We start from the raw sequence: 20963 nt of genomic DNA on the forward strand, positions 1-20963 counted from the left end.
CTGAGGCTAGTGAGGTAGAAGCAAAGAGTTTAAATGGTAGTTCATTTTAATTGACTTTATTACTATAACTCACTATTTCCAGTTCAGACAGGTCACCAAATGTCTGTTAATGATAAAATAATTTTATTTTCTATCCTTGCACTGCCAAGAAGTTAGAAAGACCAGAAAATGTATGTTTTTCCCCTTCTTTCCCACTTCATTAGAAAAATAATCATTTATTTGGCAAAGAGGAAGTGGTTTTGAGTGTATTTAACAAGCCAATGATGAATACGCTTTTCAGAGACCTACACAGCACAGTTTTCTGACAGCAGTGTCTGATTTAAATCAGCTGGAGAGAGCCAGTCAGAAAAAGTAGGTCTCAGTGACTTGGTGACTTCAAATAAAAATGTAGATGCTGTGATTTTCACCATAAGCTGAATATTAAATGTCAGTAATATCTGCACGTTCCTTTTGCACGTGTTTTCTTCACACTGTGGATAAGTAAACTTAAATCACTATGCTGATGTAACCTAGACTGCTTGGCTACAAAATTCAGTGTTGAGGAGACTGAGAAAGGAATTTAAAACTCCTCTTGGCTGAATTTAACAAAAAAAAAGAGGTTTCTCTGGACTCTGAGTTGGCAGCGAATATTGTATGTATGGGTAAACATCCAGGTCATTTTGAACAAGGTGTGTGAAAATGGTGCACGGTTTTGGTACAGTAACAAAGGACAGGTTGCAACTCAAGTCTAAGCTCTGTTGCGGTACAGGGAAAGCCACACTTGAGAGATTTCATCTACTGAGCTATCCCAGAAGTATTTCTGTCCTGTTATATTTTTATTATATATATATAGCATATATATATATATAATGATATAATTTGGGGACATAAAATTTATGCCATTTATGCAGAAGCACAAAATTACGAAATTCTGGAAAGATAGAATCCCATTTTTTAAGGTCTTTTCAGAAGCGCTGCTAGCTAACAAAAACCACCCTTGTTCTATTCTGAAAGGCTGCGGGGTTTTTGGAATAGCTTTGTGTTCTGAGGCGCAGTTCTTGAGATGTGACTGCACAAAAGGAAATCCTGCTGAGTAGGTACATATTTTAAAAAAGTATATAAATCCTGTAAGCATCTTTTAATGTACAGATAATAGCTGTGAAGCATCCAGCTTCCTGCTTTTAGCACTTCTGCCAGTCTGCGTTATTCTTGTCTTTTTTGTCTCTTTAGTATTGACAAACGTCTGGATATTCCCGCAGATACAACTTAAAAGCTTAAGATTATTGAGCAGGATTAGTCAGTTTATTCACTTTACATAGTGTCACTGTTAATGTTCTTGGTAAAACCAGAAATTAGTGGAGAGACTTAAAAAAGGATGTTCTTTAAGCCCTGTCTGATTGTTGTTCTGATTGCTAAGTGAAAGGGGCAGAGGACTGTTTGAGGAGGAGGGCAGGCTTTTATCTGAATGAGGCACAGTGTGCTCCTCAAAGTGAAGGAACAGTGGATGCCTTATGGAAACATGAAGATTGGAAAAAACCTACAAGATCATCCAGTCCAACCATCCACCAATCACCAATAGTTCCCACTAAACCATGCCCCTCAACACAACACCTAAATGTTCCTTGAATACCTCCAAGGTCAGTGGCTTCAGTACCTCTGTGGGCAGCCCACTCCACTGCCTGGCCACTCTTTCAGAGAAGTTTTTTCCTAATATCCAACCTGAACCTCCCTTGGTGCAGCTTAAAGCCATTCCATCTAGTCCTATCACTGATACAAGAGAGAAGAGGCCTACCCCCAGCTCATTACAGCCTCCTTTCAGGTAGTTATAGAGAGCAGTAAGGTCTCCCCTGAGCCTCTTCTTCTCCAGACTAAACATCTCTGCCCCCTCAGCCTGTGCTTCAGGTCTCTCACCTATCCTGGCTGGCATTTCTAATATGAACCACAAGAAAAAGGCAGGGAGAGATTTTATGCAAGCCAAGATGAAGAACAACACATATTTTCAGCAAACGGGGCTGTTGCTTGTGGTTTGGAGCAGTTTTGACATGTACATCAGAAGAGCATAGAGGCAAGCGTTGGAAAAGAGAGACTCCATTTGCAAAGAACACATCAATGTGCACCTTGCAACACCAAGGAGGAAGAAATGTCACCTGGAAGAGCCCCTCAGCTCTTCTTCAGCTGTAGCATATGTTGGATCACTGAAAGAAGGGAGGAGGTATCAGTCTACACACTAATCTACACACCAAAAATTTTCATATAGCATGTATTTTTCTGTCTCACACAGGTAGAGTAGAACACTGTGTTCAAAGAAGGCAGAGAGAAATATCTGTTTGATACATAGAATCATAGAATCACCAAGGTTGAAAAAGACCTCCAAGGTCATCAAGTCTGACTAGCCACCTACCGTTAATATATCCCCACTAAACCGTGTCCCATTTAAATGTTTCTTGAACATTTCACTCAACAACTTCCCCCTGTCAACCTGTTCTAGCTCTTGACCACTCTTTCAGAGAAGAAATCCTTCCTAATATCCAACCTGAATCTTCCCTGGTGCAACTTGAGCCATTTCCTCTCATCACTGCTTAGAAGAAGAGGCTGCCCCCATCTTATCACAACTTCATCACAACTTCATGATTATTATGACAGTATTCACTATTCAGAAGTTATCTTTCTCCAAATTCTTCACTTACACTCCTCTTCTGACAGAAATATATCTTTTCTCTCCCACACCAGTTAATTCCTGCACAGATCTATAAGCACATGCCATGCTTTGGAGATACAGGGAGAGAAAATAAAATGTGGAAATCAATAGTAATGCAGGCACCTGTGTCCGGAGATAACTACAATTTCTAATCTGTTTTCATTCAAGTGTTTTCTTTCAAGATGTCCAGATGTTGCATCTGTCCAGACATCAAACCCATATTTGCAGTGTCTTGCAGGTATTCTTTCTGGAAAGACCTTTCTATAGCCTTTGCTCACCTGTAATAATGATGCTCAAAAACATGAAAAGTTTAAGATCTGAACCAGGCTTAAAAAAAATTGACAATATAATTTCATTCTCCTCTCTTCAGTTTCCTACAAGAAAGGTATTCTTGAGTGAGTCAAGAAACTGAAAATCCACCACTTACCTTGGCTGCTTTGTCCTTCAGTTTACTATCTTTTTCCATTTCCAGTTATTCATTGCTTTCTTTTCCAGACTGAAATTCAGCGCTCTAATTTGAATGTGTTAGATCTGTACCCTGTCTTTTTCTGGTCACTGGAAGATCCCCCGATGACTTTCATTACCTAAACTAACTTATAAGGTGAAATTAAGATGCCTTTCAGTCACATTTATTTTTTTTTTATAGTTCAACTGAATGTGCATTTCAAGTCTTACAGAAGGAGATGATATAAACACTTTTAGTGATGGCACTTGAAAGAAAGTGACCAATACAGACAGATCCTTTCATTCATCATTAATTTAACAGCATCACCCCTCCGCATTCCTTTCCATCCTTATTCTGGGGACAACTCCCATGCTCGCAGTGCAGTCCAAGCCCTTCAGAAATGGGTCCACACTTACCAAGATTGTGCGCTTACATCATCTACTTTTAATCTTACTCAGTTTCTGTGTGCCCTATGCTTTTCAAATGTTGTCCCCTCCATTACATTATTTTATCCAAGTCAGAGAGGTGTGACTAATCCAATCCAGAAGAGATGACCATATCCTACGTGTGAAAAAATAAGAAATCTGGGTTTCCTAAAATCCAGGACTGCACAGCAATGTGGAATTTGAAGTACATGTGTTTTTCATCTCACATGGATAAATGGATAAACTTGGTTAGGCTCAGGACACACACCTGGTCTGAGGAGGAAGATCTCATTGGAAATGGTATTTAGTTTCCTGCCTTTAATAGTGGGTTAAACTCAAGAGGAGAATAGCAGGTGGGCATGTTTTAGGTGATCATGTTGAGATTCACATTTACTTCCCTTTCAAACATCAGAGCTTTAGGTAAATACCTTTGATACTGAAACTGCTGACAAGGAAATAGAAAGCACCTTTCCGCATTCTGACCACTCCAAATATTTGCATATTACAGGCACATTTCTACAACAAAATTTGTGTACAGTATCTGTATGGGCTGGGGAAGACTTCTAGTAATTCATCACTAATAGCCAGGACTGGAAGTTTTAACTCTACATGTTCACCTGTAATGCAGAATCTCCAGCAAACAGAGGGTCAGAATTCTTCCTTTAAGGATCAACTGTTCAGCTTTATTTCAAGTGTTAAATCCTGGCACTGAAAAACCACATCATGATTTCCCTGACCTCTTACCATAATAATCCCAGAAAGCAACAGGCGAGACTTTGTTTTCTCCTGGAGTGGTGAAATGGAGGATCTCACACCCTGCTAACTATGGGAAAACAGTTTTGGAATTGCAAATACATCATTTGATGTTTACATATCCTAATGAGAAGAGAAGCTGCAGTAATATTTGTGGACAAGGAAAGGAGAAACAATGTGTTTTCCACCAGTTCCTGTATTCTTGGTCTTCAGAGAATTCAGGGACCTCATGTTTTTTTAACCCTGTGTGGTTTTCAGGGAGAGGAAGTCACAACATGAAGCCAGCCACAGCCTGACAGGCAGAGATGTGGATATGGAGAAGTTTATGTGTGACAGCATTCCTCCACAACCTTTCTTCCTCCTTGCTCTCCCTCTGCACAAACTTATAACACCATCATGCATATCTCAGAACACATGTAGGTGGGAAGAGGCCTCATAAAACCAGGAAGATGAAATTTCTCATTGCTGCACTAACTACAGAAGTTGAGCCATGAAGATCAGCTGGCTTCTGCGATAGGAGAAAAAAGGGTTTGTTTGTTTGTTTGAAGGGAAGCAGCTAGGATAAGAATGGATTTCCTTGCAGGAAGGTTAGTCACATATCTGCCTGCAAGTAACAGCTGATAACTGGAAGACTGTGAAATCCCCTCCTGAAAGACCTCCTTTTGTGACAGAAAAAAAAAAATTAAACTACGAAATCATAAGGTGATTTTTCTGATGATCTTCTGAGCACCCAGGTGAAAAAGTCCTACAAATTCAATTCAGCAACCTCCATAGCTTCTCAGAAAAGGGTGAAAATGGAAGAAACTGAACATCTGAGCACTATATACCTTTTTAATAAGAATTTAGTTTTGCAGAGTCATTTGACATCTCAACAGCAGGGTGTCCTTCTGAATACCTGCTCCATGAACACAGCTTTACCTGCATCTCTCCAAGGAGAAGAGAAGGATCATGGAATCACAGATATGCTTGAGGCTCAGTATGACAGTGAATTGAATACTGAATTTTGCAGGATCTGATTTATGGTGTAGAAAAACATGAGTAGACAAAATTGATGCAGATGTAGCTTTGAGAGTCAATAAGATGTTACTGTAAAAAGAGAAGAAAATCAAAGATGCAACTGACCTCAATTTTTTCCTCATATTCAATATTACTGAAGAACTGAGCAATGGGGCATCATGAATTGTTTTCCCTCCTTTTACAGCTGATGCCTGGTCTCCTCCAGAAAAGTAAACTCAAGAATTACTGCATGGTGATCCCTTCCTTCCAAAGAATGAAATGAGGCAGAGATGCTTAGCTGATGTATTTAATGCACTGCTTTCCAGTAGTTGAGAGTTGTTTTCCCTTACCATTCATATACTCTCAACATGCCAGCAACACAAGATCTGGCAATCTAGGTGTTGTAGATTACTAATAGTAAGATAAGACTGTTGATCTTCACCATGTTCTTTCAATAGAAAAGACTTCTGATTTTATCTTCCATCTCTCTTTCTTCCTGAAACTGTCATTCCTTTTAAAAAATGAAAGCCTAAAGTCTACAGTAATTCATAAGAACCAACCAGTGTTTGGTTTACAGTTATTTGTTATGTAATATAGTGTAGAATAAGTAGATAATTAATTATACACATAAATCACTTGGATGTATGAGCATAATTGTATGTTATGTCATAGCTTAGCTGCACATCTTAAACAACGTGTATCAGTTTTCTACATGAGTGATTTCAGTGTATGTTGCAGATTAAATAAAGTGTTTTTTCAAAGCAACTCTCTGCTCAGTATTTTGTCAAATTTCAAGTCAGACACCCAGTTCTGCTGGTGGCAATGTTTTGAACTGATTTTGAACTGATCTTCTTTAGCATCCCACATGCAGAAAGTTGCCGAGAGCGGTCATTTTCAACATCACTGAAACCTTGCTTTTGTTCATTCACCAAACCTTTATCCGCGATACCACTGAAGTTCCCTGACTGCTTTCTGCTTCATCTCTGGTGATGTTCTACAGAGCAAGGTCACTCCTTAGTGCCAGAGGAAATGTTTATAAAGTTAACATCTGTCTACAATGAACTAACTAAAAACAATCCATATTTTTTTTAAAAAATACATCTTTTTATCATCAAGTTAATCTCGGTTTTCCAGTACTGGTATTTTTAATGAAAACAATCCATGCTTTCTCAATTATTTCTTAATAAGAAAGCTATTGAGAATAATGCATTAGTATCCATTAACCTCTAAAATTATCAATTAATTTCTGAAAAAAGTCTCATTTAATCATTCACAGCAAGTAGAGACCTTTGCAACAGCACTTCTTAAAATGATCTACCTATGTCTGGGACACTTAGTAAAGGAGGATTTCAAAAGGTGAAGTGTCTTATTTTTCTGATATCTTGAAATGAGAATTCTGACTATACATTTCAGGTGGAGGAAAATATATCACTATTGCCAAACACTTTCTAACAGAGATGTTGGCTCTCATGCTGTCCCCTGGCACGTTTAGGAAAGAATAAGTGCATCATTACAGAAAATGTTTTGATAAGTTTTTACCCAAAACAGGGCAGGAAGATGTGCAAGCTAGCTATATATTGGTTGGAAATGTAAATTAGTCACAGACACGCATTTAGAAACAGGAAGGACTGAATGTGCATGCCTTGTTTGGTTTAATTTTACTGTATGAAACAGGGGTTTTCCATATTTAACAAGCTGTTTCTCGAAGGTACCTCTCAGAATTCTTCCCAGTGGCAAAATGCTTCTGCTTCAGAGTTTCCATGGGAGATGTAAGACACAGTTCAATTGCCAGCAAGCCTGCCCGTGAAAATGACGGTCTCTACCTTTTCTGCTGGAGCCATTTTGTTCTTTTAAACTATAATGCCTTAGAATTGCACCATGGAACTCCTGGCCTATGAGAGGTACACCATACTGGGGAACACAGTTCACTCTCCTCATCTTCTCAAAACTTCAATAGAGATCAAATTTTCAAATTTAAGACTCATCTCAAGTCTGTCAAAACATTGAGTACTTAGTAGATGATGTAGCTTATGTGAATTCTTGGACTTCAGCTACAGTCTTGTCCAGTTTGGTCAGGTATCCCACATCTGTGCCTTTTATAACATAGCTAAGCTTATCTTTATCTGAATATACCAAAAAGCAAAATTGAGATCTTCAGTCTTCACAGCGACTTCTCATTAAACTGTACCTGCTGTTTTCTGAAGAATGAGCTCAAAGGCATTTGAAAACCCAGGGGTTAAATTTACGTCTGAGATATGATAATCTCTCTGGATTTTCATATTTTAAATATTTAGAAAATGATTCAGGAAAAAATCTTAAAATCATAGAATGCTTTGGGTTGGAAAGGACCTTTAATATCGCCCAGTTCCAACCCTCTGCTATAGGCAGGGAAACCTCCCACTAGACCAGGTTGCTCAAAGCCCCATCCAGCCTGACCTTGAATGCTTCCATGCAGAGGGCACCCACAGCCACTCTGGGCAGCCTGTTCCAGTGTCTCACCATGCTTACAGTAAAGAATTTCTTCCTAATATCTAGTCTGAATCTACCCTGTTCCAGTTTAAGGCTATTTCCCCTCATAAAAAGTCCCTCCCCAGCTTTCCTGTAGCCCCCTTCAGGTACTGGAAGGCCGCAATAAGATCCCCCCAGCATCTTCTCTTCTCCAGGCTGAAGAACTCCAGATCTCTCAGCCTGTCCCTATATGGGAGGTGCTCCAGCCCTCTGATCTTCTTCATGGCCCTCCTATGAACCTGCTCCAACAGCTCAATGTCCTTCTTGTGTTGGGATCCCAGAACTGGACACAACACTCCCTGTAGGGTCTCACGAGAGGAAACTATCTTGCAATTGAAGCGTGTATGGATGCATATGAACAGTTAGACAATACTGGAAAAGCCTTTACGCAAAACCGCTCCTCTTACAGTAGCTCTTGATCTAGACAGAAAAGCATAGCGCAGAGTGGTATTCAGCCAAAACAGTTACCTTAATTACATCTCCTTTATTTGAGAAAGCTAAAAATGGAAAATGTCTGAATAAAGGAAGTAAGAGGCACTTGTTTTCTTAGTTTGTCACTTCAGTTCATTTGTTCATAGGATAAAAACTTATGAGAGCAGTGGTAGAGAATTTTGTTTTTTCTTAAAAGACACGTGGTAAACAACATTAATATGTAGCTTAGAAAATGTGTGCTGGGAAAAGTTTTAATATAGCTGGGAGTAGATGACTGGGGATGCTTTGTTACTCTCTGTGCCCTGTTGTCTTTGTAAGATCTAGTAAAGGTTTTCACAAACACATCAGAAATGTACTTTGAATTATAAACATTTTCAAGAAGTTTTGGAAGTTTTAAAATGCAAATATTGTATCACAATAGAACAGTGCCATGAAGCTGAACTCTACTTATCATTTAAAGCAGGTGGCAAAAAGGCAGCAGAGAAATAATTTGTGAGGAGAACGGTAACTGCAGGCCTGCTAGTTTAGTGAGTACTTCGAAGGGCATGCTGTCTCCATCCATACTCTTTGTGTAATTCTTTCACATAGGCCAATGGGCTTTTAAAGATAAGAATCCAAATTATTAGCCAAATATATATATGTTTTTATTGCTATTGTCCAAGCACACTGGTGTGGTATTGAAATGATGCATTTAGTTTGTCTAATATGTCCTTAGATTTGTAAGTCGAACGGGTGAATTGAGCTACATGATTGTTTGCAGGCCTTTCAGAAGCAAGCTTTAAAAATATAATTTCTGTGAAACCTCAAAGCTATTTTCAGGCAGATAATCATTTTCCCAGGTGGAGACTGAGGTAAACTTTATACTTCTTTCCATTTATGCATTGCTTGCTGTTCTCTGTCAGCAGCCGAACTCTCCTCTCACTGCATGCGCTCTTTTTGGATGGTGCACAGAGAGCAATGGAGCTGGCTCCTCCTGAGCTCTTCCTGAGCTCCTGCCAGCTCTAAGTCACCACGCTTGCTGTTTCCCTTGGGATTGCAGCATCTTTGTTGGCTGGACAGATTACTTCATGCTCTAACCACATGTAACTAACTTTTATCAGGTAAAACTGGATGAGAGAAAGACACAGAAGCATGCAAATGAGGAGAAAAAATAAAAAGCAAGCAGAAAAATCATATCAAATCATGGTAGTATGAACCATTGCTAACACTCAGCACATGTGCATGAGTACCTACATCATATGCCTGTAGACACTGAAAACTGACACTTGTACTGAGGAAAATCAGGCAGAGATAACCATGCAGATAACTGAAATGTATCTGCGCTGACCCTTGCCCATCTGATTTCTACCTCAGGTTCCAGCCTGAGGAATAAAGCCCCAAATTAGCATTCTGTTAGGACAGAACTGTTGTCCAATGAGCTGTCAAAAACTACTGAGCAGGAGATGATGTGCTGGTGCCCACCACACTGAGGGTGCTCATGGCAGATACAAACCTCCAAATGGACTGACTCTGGCCCAAAAAGCTCCACTGAGACACTGTGAGAAAATTCCCAAGGACAGAGTGTTTCTGCAGCTCCTGTGTGGGACGAGCAGAAGGGACAGCAATGCAGCAAAGTGGTGAAATGGCTGCTGAAGAAGACTGTGTAGATGCCAACTCTTCATTCTGTGGTGCTCCAGGAAAGCTGAGCAGCCAGCTTTGCTTTTTTTGTTTGTTTGGTTGGGTTTTTTTTTTTTTTTTTTGTTTTTGCTCTTGAACAGATTTGCAGAGAAGTCTGGGAAAAGGGAGATGATTTCCCTGAAGCCTTCTATCTTGTTGTGTAGTTTGTGCTGCTACAAATTGAATGCCAAGCAGGTGGCATGCTCTTGGTTCGTAAGGCTGTTTCAGTAGGCCCCAAACTGGAAGTGTGCTGCAAGAAAAAAGCTTGAGTCGCATCCAGGTACAAAAGTGCAGTGTATTTGAAGAAGCCTATCAGTATGCCTGCCTCTTCAAAGAGAAGGTGAAAAGAATCCGTCCCTGATTCTAAGGAGATCTTGAACAAGCAGCATAATGACTTTCATTTATTACCTAACTTCTTAGCATTCAATCTCAAGGGACACAATTCAGATTTCTACAATAGTAGCACAGCTCACGGAGATGAAATCCTACCCACAGATGATGTGGACAGAGTATTATCCTGCACAAACTTTAATGGCCACACTTCTCATGACACATGGAACTCAGTGAATAAAGAACACTTGTGTAAGACATGCAGTTCTTAAATATCAAGTTGTTTTAATGAAAGCAGAAAGTGTTAACTACACCTCCATCTTTAAATAATAGTTTTGCTTAAGAGACTTTCTTTTTAGAAATTAAAAATGTTTTATACTGTATTTTGTACATTGAATTAAAAAACAAAGCAAAACCAAACCAAACCAAACCAAACCAAACAAAAAAACAACAACAACAAGATGCTAGAATTCTATCACTTTCAATTCTTGTGCTGTAGATCCATAGTTCTGCATGAATTAGTTCAATGTAAATAATGCAATTGAAGCATTTCCTGGAGCTATTTTAGAACATACAGTGAAACTCCCTTGTTTTGGGCATATTTCCACCACTGCATGTCTGCTGTCTAGGTTTTAAGGTATTACAGCATATAGGTGCATATACAAGCTGCAGCAGTTCTGTGGATATGCTGAAATGATTCCAATATTAATTTTTGAATTTACATTATCATACTCAACCCGGAGTTTGACAGATCCAGACTTTTAAAACACAGTGTTTTTCACCTGGCTCTCTGGCCATGTCTGCTTTGCTTAGCACTGCTGTGCTCTGTCATCAGCCCAAGAACCTGGTGGATTTTGGAAGCTCACTTGCCTGCCCAGCTGCAACTCTCAACACCTGTTCCCAGCAGGCAGTGTCCTTCCAGAGAGCTCCTGCCACCCTCTGTTTTCTATCTGTTCCAAACATGCTGCACTGGACCCAGCAGACTACATATCAGACATTTGTGATGGAAGCAAAACAATTTTTTGGAAAAACCTCCATGTCAACCTTTATTAGTTTCATAGATGCCACTACTGTTCCTAGGGGCTCCTGTTAGCCAGGACTTAAGGGTACCAAGTCCTGGAGGTACCATGATGCTTCTTCAGTATTTCAGAGCTCCAGAGAAGAGGAAAGTACATCTGACTGCAGGAGAGGAAGTGGAAGCATCTGCTTATTAGGTGCCTGGTTGCAAAATAGCTGGTGAAAGACTTTGTAAGAATTCTGGCTTCTTTCACTCAGGCATTCAGCAAAGACATCTGTTAGGCAAATTCTACCATGGTTAGATACTGTTGTAGGTGTTTTTGTTTGTTGGTTTGTTTGTTGATTTGTTTGTAAGGCCTTGTCTCTGAATTCATGCCAGGTAGGTAAGCAGAATGGCTAAGTAAAAGTAATACTGTTCTCCTCAGCTCCTACTGTCACATTACTGAAGGAATCATCACACTTGAATTTGGTAGGATAAACAACTCATTGGAAAGCAGTGGATTGTTAGGCTTCTGTAGATAAGTACTGCTTTCTTAGTAAGAAAAAAAAGTCCTGGTGACATAAAGTGTCTCTCTGTGTGAGTTTATGTGAATGGGTTCCATAGGTGCCAGTGACAGTGCATAGAAAATATTTATCAGAAAACAGCAGGAAAAAGAGGGGCAGCACGGGAAAGACTCCTGAGAGCTGTGAGGCTCTGGAGATCCACAGTCCTTTTAAATTGACAAGAGCAAACAAACTCTAGGCCAAGAACATCAGCCCACACTAAGGATGGATAGAGACAGTCTAGTGTCCAGATGTTATCTGTGGCATGTGTGCCCATGTGTGTGAGAGAGTTGTGTGTGGGAATAAGCGAATGTGATGTGTGATAACTATTATTTGCTGTTAACACTTATGGTTTGGGTTCAGATAGTTAGCCTAGAGGACTTCCTATGAAATATTATTTCTGATAAGTGTCTGCTCGGAAGTCTATTGGCAACCATGGAAAGGGACTTGTCAATACTGGGAGGGTCTCTACATGCCACAGATAACATCTGGACACTAGACTGTCTCTATCCACTGAAAAAAAAGTGCTGTTCTAGATGTACAATAACAACAATTTTTCAGATTTCTTATCCTTCCAAAGACTGTTGAGGATTTTTCCAACAGTAAATTAAAAATAAAATAAAATAAAATAAAATAAAATAAAATAAAATAAAATAAAATAAAATAAAATAAAATAAAATAAAATAAAATAAAATAAAATAATATTAAAAAATATAAAAAATAAAAAAAAAAAAAAAAAATAAAAATAAAAATAAAAATAAAAAAAAAAATAAAAATTATTAAAAAAAAAAAAAAAAAAAATTAAAAAAATTAAAAAAAAGAAAAAAAAAAAAAATAAAATAAAAAAAAAAAAAAATAAAAAATAAAAAAATAAAAACAAAATAAATAAAAAAAATATAATTAAAAATATATAAAAAAATATAAAAATAAAAATAAATTATAAAAAAAGATAAAAATAAAATAAAATAAAATAAAATAAAATAAAATAAAATAAAATAAAATAAAATAAAATAAAATAAAATAAAATAAAATAAAATAAAATGAAGATAATCTCAAAATTCAAACACTGATCTTATTTGCTCTATAGCCCTAAACGAGGTCACTCTACATCAGCACTGCAAATACTGTGAATTCTTTGTCTGAGCCTCTCTATTAGTAGGTGTTGGGACCTAATGGGAAGGAAACTAATTGATTCCTATGGGCTCATTAAGAGCAGTGATGTTTGTTAACTCCCTCCTGGATATGAAATGTGGAAGTTGTCTTGAGCAGAGCCAAGACCTGAGCCAGTCTGGAGAAAACAAAACCTTGTGAAAATCCATACTGCTGGGGAAAAGTCATGCTGGCAATTATTTTCTTAATTTAATTTATTAAAAAGATTGGTATTTAAAATCGGATAGGTTTACTTGCATTTTATTTTTCTCTCTAATAATCAGATTTCTGCTCTAAGAGAAAAATACATTTTGATATCTTCTCTCATTCTTTAAAAAAATGTGAAAAGTTGATTAGGAAAGAATTAAAAAGGAAATTAGTCGGAACAGATATTTTATTCCAATTTTCACTTGAAGTAATTAAGTCATTATAGTTTCATCAACGTGAAAGTTTGAGCAACCTTGAAATACATTTCTTTTATGTAATACAATGAACTTTCACCAAAACAAAAGTTTTTCCTCACAAATTTTTGTTTTTCTAATGGGAGAAAAAGGTCATTGAAAAAAATTTGGACCATATTTCTACCAGCAGTGTGTATGAGTGTATCTCCAAGTATCTCTACAGCATTCTAAAATCCCATCTGCGGAACAGACCCGCCCGGGGGAAGGCTGGGCTCCCAGCTGGAGAAGGGGGCATGGGAGCAGCATGTGTGTGGGAAACATGTGCTGACCAGTGCTGCAGGCACTGCTTTTTGGGTGCCAGAAATGCCCACTCTGTCCTCAGCCAACGCAGGAAGGGCAACAGGCAGCAACAGAAGGGAGGCTCATCATTTACTTTTTCTTGCCTGGCCGCAGATAAAACATCCTCATTCCATCTGCGCCTACAGGAGGTGTGCAGTCTCTCTGAAGCTCTGGGAACTCTGCTACCCTGAGATGGAGCACAACATCAGGTTTAGCACATTGGTCACAGGGGGCTCAGCAGAAGGGGATGCTGCAGGATCAGATCTGCTGCAGGCTGGGCATTTGAGCACAGCTCAGCTTCCCCGGCTCACTGTGGTGCGATAAAACTTTTATCCTCTTTTGAGCACAGGGAACTGTCTCATGATTACCTAACGTGTGGTCTCCAACTCCCAGCGACACTGCACTGACTGGGGATTTGTCAGCTGCTCTGGCAAGGCCGATTAGTGGCTGGAACAGTTGGCCTCTTCATCTCTGATCAGACTTCAGCAGGCGTGAAACTGCTGAAAACTTACCCTGCACATTATGCCTGGGTTTCCCTGCACTGGAAGGTATGCTTTTTGGTTGTGCATTGTGTTCAGGCCAGGCGACTGGGCTAGTCGCTAGGATGCTCCCTGCCCTGGCCCCAGGCTGCATTGTGTGGTGATGGAAGGAAGGACATCTTGCCCTGGAGCCATAAGCCAGGTGCTTTTGTAGGGGAGTGGTATGTTTCTTGTGGATGTCCATCTCCTGCCACCACAGAGAGCTGCCTGCCCTCTCAGCCTGTCTGCAAACTGGTCCATGCAGGCCTTGAGAGAGGCCCTGGCAGGGCCTTGACACCTCCAAGGCACCTGACTCACCTGCTTGCCAGTGGCTGGGTAAAACTCTCCTATGCTTTGTCCAGTGCTTGCTGATATCATCTGGTCTGGCACTGTATTATCTTCCAGACAAGGTGCATAGCTGCTGGTGCTTTCCATGCCTTTTAAGTGTTATCACAAAACTGATCAGGATGTTGGGACTGAGGAAAATACAATGTATCCTGTGCATAGCAAGGGAGCTTAGCCATCCCACTACACCTTCCCGCAGGCAGATATTTCTGTGTTCCAAACATTTCTTAGGTTCCTATCTAACATTTTGTCCTATGTGTCATGAAGAAGAAGAAAACATCCTTATCTATTGTATAGAGCAATATCTAGATGTAAGGGAAAAATAAACATAAGGGACTAGGATGCCCAGAGTTCTCAGTAATTCTGAGAAAGCCATTCTGGCTTTTTTTATTCTGACCTTGTCACTGTAATTAAAATAGGAAACTGAGGCAACAAGCTGACTGAAACAGCACACGTGGAGAAGGAAAGCAGTTCTCATATTTTGATGTGCCTGGTATTGCTACAGAGCATTTCTGTTGCTAGGGCTCTGGACTTGCTCAAAGTCATTTCTTCTTCTGCTATACCTTCTTCAGGACTAAAGTGAAAGGGCCAGGGATGCCAGCTCTGATGATGGTGGTCGATCCACACCAGACATCTCTACAGAAGCACTCTGTGCACAGATCCCTTGCTTATCATCAGGAGTGCTCCATTTCTCAGGCAGTGGCTACACTGGCCTCTTAGCTGCGAGAGTGATTAACTCTAGAGTTGATCTTTACGGAAGGGGGAAGGACTGAAGAGGGAGGGAAAAGGAGCAAACAAGTGAATGGGAAAGAAGAGATGCAAGAATGTGGAGTCCTGGTGGTGGCTGTGTGCTGTAGCATGGTACATCTATAATACATGCCATGGTCCTTAAGTCTGACCTATGGTCATGGCCAATTGGTGTAATGATCCAGTGAAATGCAATTTTTTTTTTTAGTAGAAAATGCTCTGGCAGCTATGTGGAAGATGACAAACCAAAAACACGATCGGGAGGAGAGAGATGCTAAGCATGTGCAGTGCTTGCTGCTCTGCCATTATTGTTTTAATGTGATAATTTTAAGTTGACAATCTCTGAAATATTTCTGATCTTTCTTGCCAAAGAGGGACTTGTAAGTAAAGCACATGTAGAATCTTCAGTGCAGCGGTGAAACTGATGCTCACTACTTCAAGCAAGATAAGCAAATCCTGTTCCTTCTGTATATCCATCCCTTTTAATGTGAACTAGGGCTTATTGAATTCCTCTATGTCTTTATATGCATTCCCATTTCTGCCTCTTAAAATTAAATGAAAATTATCTGTTCTTCTAAGCTAGGCCTTCCTTCAGGGAATCTTGTGTTTTCCATTTTCCCTGGAAAGCCTTGCAGGTTTTGTTCTGCCTTCTCTCCCTGCTGGCAGTAGGTACAACAGGCAGATGACCAGAGGCTGTGGAACAGAAGGGAGAAGCTCCCTCCCCCTAGATCCCCCCTTCCCATCCAGATCACACAGAGCAGGGGAGATCATGGACATCCTTGGGAGGGGAGGGGGAAAAGTCTGCGGCACTGAAACCTAACTACATGCCCACCCCCGCTCCTCACACCAGCAAAGAGTTAAACTGTTTCCATATGTCCAGTCAGAGACCACAGTTTGTAGCCTTTGGCAACCTCCGCGGCATCCAGCTGCAGCTGCTACCTGTGTGTTCCCAGGCGCATGTGCCTGCATGTGTGAGTGTGCGTATGAACACACCGGGGCTTGTGGCATCCCAAGCATGCCCCCGCTGCATGGGTGAGGCTGGGCTGCCCACGCTGGGCAGGCACTAATTCAGAGCAGCCCCTTTTCCTCCACTCTTGCTCTCAGAGCTGACCACGAACCATGTCAAACAATATACAACTGAGAAGAATGCAAATAAACTTAAGTCTGCATAGCCCAGTGATGTAGTTAGCCGCCCACTTGCAAGATACTAAACTTGCGTACACATGATACACAGAGAGCGCTGGCTAGTTTCACCAATCCCTTCAGACAAAAAAGAAAAAAAAAAGAAGAAAAAAAGCCCCGATCCTTGTCTTTATATCAGTGAGGTTGGAGTTCTTGCTAATAAAGGAGCTTTTCCCATGATGCAGTGTGATAAGGATTGGCCTACATGTAGCCCAGCAAGCCACTGCTGATGTTTTCTTGATTAGGTGTCTTATCTTCCATTGAGCTGCATCTGATGAAGGTTGCTGACAGCGTAATGGCAGGGAAAGCATCGGACAGCTCCATAAAATGGCAGCTATGCTATGACATGTCAGCCAGGACCTGGTGGATGGTAAGTTGGTGTGAAAACTTTTTCTCCTTCCCCAAAAGCATTCCCCCCTCCTACCCCTCCTCTCCCTTTCTGAACTCCTCCTTCGCTGCTGCAATGCACATGCTGCAAAGTTCAGGCTGTGCAAAGTTTCAAGCTCCAGCTCGGTGACTCTGCAAGGCTCCCAAATGCCGCAGCTTGCTAGATAGGGTTTCTCTGCTATTGTAGTGGCATGGGCCTTCTTAGGAAACAGCAGCAAGGACTTCTATTTCTCCTTTTTCTTCTTCTTACCCTCTCTCTTAGTCTCTCTCTTTCTCTTTCGTTTTTTTTTAATGTGAAATGCAAATTTTGCACTGCCTGCCAGACAAGTTGGTGTGAGAATGTGAAGGTAGAAGCAGCCACAGAAAAAAGAAAGGAGCCTTGTCATCATGCTCTTGCTAATTGTTACCGAGTTGGTCTTAAAAATAGAGCAATCTGCTTCTTTTATTCTGTTTCCTCTGAATAATTATTTAGAAAGTGTATTGTATCATGTTGTGAGCAGCCTCCTAATCAGCATGCGATTGTCCCCCACGCTTCCTCTTAATTTGGAGTCCTCCTCCCTTCCAATGAATGCAGTAACTGGAGCAACTACTGATTAATATGCCGCTTGTCATAATTAAATTTAGTTAATGAGGCTATGCATATTCAGTCCATTTTTTTCTTTGTTTGGATGAGCATGGGTTTTTTGTTCATATTTATACAGCTGCAAATGAAAGAGGGGAGGTGGAAAAAAACCTCAGAGAGATCGAGGAAGGTGGGACTCTAAGAGGCAACTTTTTTAACATTACTGGGCAGAAGAGTCCAAAATTTTATTTAATCAAAATACTGGGATGAGGAGAAAGACTTCTGGGAAAGTACAGCTTTTCTTCCCTCTGGAGCTACATGAAGTTTTCTCCACATACTGATTTTGTTGCATGTAGACAATGGTCTCTTGTATGCAGTAGCCATGCCATGAAAGGGACCTTCTGCTGGCTAACATTGCATTATGAATATTAATTTCATTCTTGGGTTGCATTGTCTGGTCGTGTATTTTTACCCTTTTCATTCCTTCCATGATTGCCTTTGCTTGTTTGTCTGGATAATTATTATGCTTACTGCATGGGCTGCTTTTTCACAATTAGCACAGTGCTGAGACAATAGGCACTTTATTCCTGGGCGGTGGGTCTGGGGAGCACCAGTGGATAGCACGTCCCAGTGCCGGGACAGAAGGCAGCTCTCTGATTATAGCTGCCTTTCGACACTGCTTTGCAAGGACTTCATTATCTTTCCAAAGGTGGATGTTGATACGTGCCTTCAGTGAGGGTATCATATCTGAAGGGAGTATTTAATTTAAATTATGCTTGCTACCTGTGATTGTTTCTGTACTTTTTAAATCCAGGGAAGGAGAGTTTTTCTGTCTTTTCTACTTGTTGAACTACTGCAGTGTAAGCATTCGTTTTAATTTAAAAAGAACACAGAAGGAAAGTAAATGATAAAAAGCTGTTCTGTGAGCCTACTTTTTCACAGGGAGTTGTACTTTATAGCGTTACGCTTATTGTTTAGAATTTTAATGAAGTTTTTGTCTAAGTGTGTGCAGTATTGAAGTGAGCTGTTAAAGCAGCAGACTTTAGGTGAAAGCACTGTGAAATGTTCTGTAGCAGATTTCCTTAATATTGCATGTTCAAAGGCTTTTTTTTTTTTTTAATTTTCCTTTTTAAGTTGCATGTCTTAATTATAATAAAAAGTCTCTGTAAGGACAGCTTTCAGTAAGCTGTCATTCCTCCCGAAGAGAAAAGAAAATCAATACTTTCACTGCATGCAGTATTTTATCCTGAACTGTAATCTGTAGAATACAGGTAATGTAAACATTTATTGCCTTGAATGTTGTTGTGTGTGTTTTTCATGCTCACTTTAAGAAGGACGTTTAAAAATGTCTGACTGTTGAAGAGTGGGTGAAAATGAAATGTTTTGTTGTTTTTTTTCTTAGCTGTGCCCTCTATTTGAAGCGTGTTTCTCATTTATAAATCTGTAGTTGTGTAATCTAAGGTAAGCTCATGTACAATATGAGTTATTTTCTCTCAGAGAATGACACATATACCTTAGGATTCAGTGTCACAGTGTAGAAAGTATTGCCACAGTTTATTGTGCATTTACTTGTAGTAAATCTCTGTCACTAATGCACAGTGAAAGAAAATCCCTCAGACTACTGAGTGAAGGAGGCAAGAGAGGCAAACTTTTTTAGTTTATGCCTCTGCTTTTCCTGAATGATTGTAAACACTGAATTGCAAAAGCCTCCTGCGGAACAGGAAATAGCGTACTTAGATGGTTGTTCATAGTTGTAAAAAAAGTTCATTAACAAACACTATTATAACAGACATCATTACAAATCTAGTGTCTTTTCATCATAGATAAGCTATCTGCTTTATAGTTATTGTGCAGGATGGAGTTTCTACGACAAATGTGGTTTGAGTTTTCCTAGAGTAGTGGCTTCTTTTTAAAAATATATTACAATGAAACTATTTTCTAGAAAACAATATTCTTTTCTTCTCTCTAAATTAAGTGAAACGAGTGCTCAGTGAGTAAAGTATGTGTTTTCTCCCCATGGTATTGCAATACTGCTGCCTTGTTTTCTATGCTACTCTTTATTTCTTTCAGATTCTCAGTACTAACGAGTTAGGTTGATAGGAAAAAGTAAACAAACAGAAGTTATACGCTCTCTTCATCTGTGTTCTTTTAAACACAAATCTTTTACTAAAAAGCGCAAAAAAGTGAACTTTTAATACATTAAGTAAGAGTAGATAGACAAATTTTTAATTGGTTACCTCAGTCCTTTATGACCATCTCTTTTAAGACCATCTTATTGAACATCGTCTTAATTTTGCAATTAACTCTGTGTTGAGAGAAAGTACGTATTTAGTGAAGAGAGACAGCCTGAATATCACAACTGCAGTTCAGTACAGCTGGCTAATGCTGCAGAATTTTTTTACTGAAAAATGTCCCTTTGTAAATGAAGAGAATGGTGACAGGTGTGATTGAGAGGATGATACCTGTAGAAACATGAAATTTTTCTTTTCTGTTTTCAGTCTCATCATTAATGATAAGGAGCTGCTTCAGAATCAAAGTCATATGGTGCACGCACATCTATAGGATATGTATAAATATGTTTTCTAAAAAAATCTCCCTAATCTCAATACCTCAGGTTTGTAATCATATGTGCATGCACGTGCAGCAGAGATAGAAAATGAAGAAAAATCTGTCTACACCAAACTGTCAGGAAAATGTATTGGCAGGTTTGTGTTAAGAACAATCCAGATTTGTGTTGCAAATACTGCAATTTCATTTTGCTTAGTAGCTTGATCTGATGATGAAAACAGATCTTAAGATCTTGGAGAAAAGTGTTGTCAGTAAAAAGTTTATAGATTTTCTTTTCTTTATTTTGGATTTTGGGAAAATATTCTAAAAATAGAGAGTGCACAGTATTAAAGTATTAATAGAGCACATTATCTTGAGTGGAGGCAAAAATCATAGCAATTTAGATTACTCACTTCTGCATTAAAAGAATTATTCCAATCCTAAATTTATTAGTAAAGCCAGGTTTTAATATGCTTTTTGGTTCTACATAAATGTTAATCACATTCCAAGGGAGTTGCAGTATGTCAATATTTTGCAGCAGCACATCTGTGCAGTTTTCTAATTTGGATTAAAATGATATTCATAACACAACAACTCCATCAGTTGTTCAGATATACAGCTTGTTAATGAATCCTTTGTTCTCAATAATGACTTTTAATTAAATGATTTAGAAACAAATGTCAATATAACTGTGGACATATTGAACATGCTGGGCTTATTCAAGGACCTAGAACACAATATCTTAATTCAGGGGGAGAAATGGGTAAGAAGAAGGGTTTTCTCAAGGTTATATTCGTAAAATGTTAATTTACATAAGAATGCAAACATAACTTACTACAAGTCTTTTATTACGTATGTAATGCAATGGATATTCTGAATGATTAGCAAAAAAGATGTGCAAATTCTCGTGTCTTTTTAAATACACGGCATATAATCTTATGGCACACTGGAAATTTTTCTTTTTCTTTTTTATTTCATTCTTTTTGTTGTTGTTGTTGTTGTTC

This window comes from Coturnix japonica, chromosome Z (genome assembly GCF_001577835.2).
Source record: "Coturnix japonica isolate 7356 chromosome Z, Coturnix japonica 2.1, whole genome shotgun sequence".
Classification (NCBI taxonomy): Eukaryota; Metazoa; Chordata; class Aves; order Galliformes; family Phasianidae; genus Coturnix; species Coturnix japonica.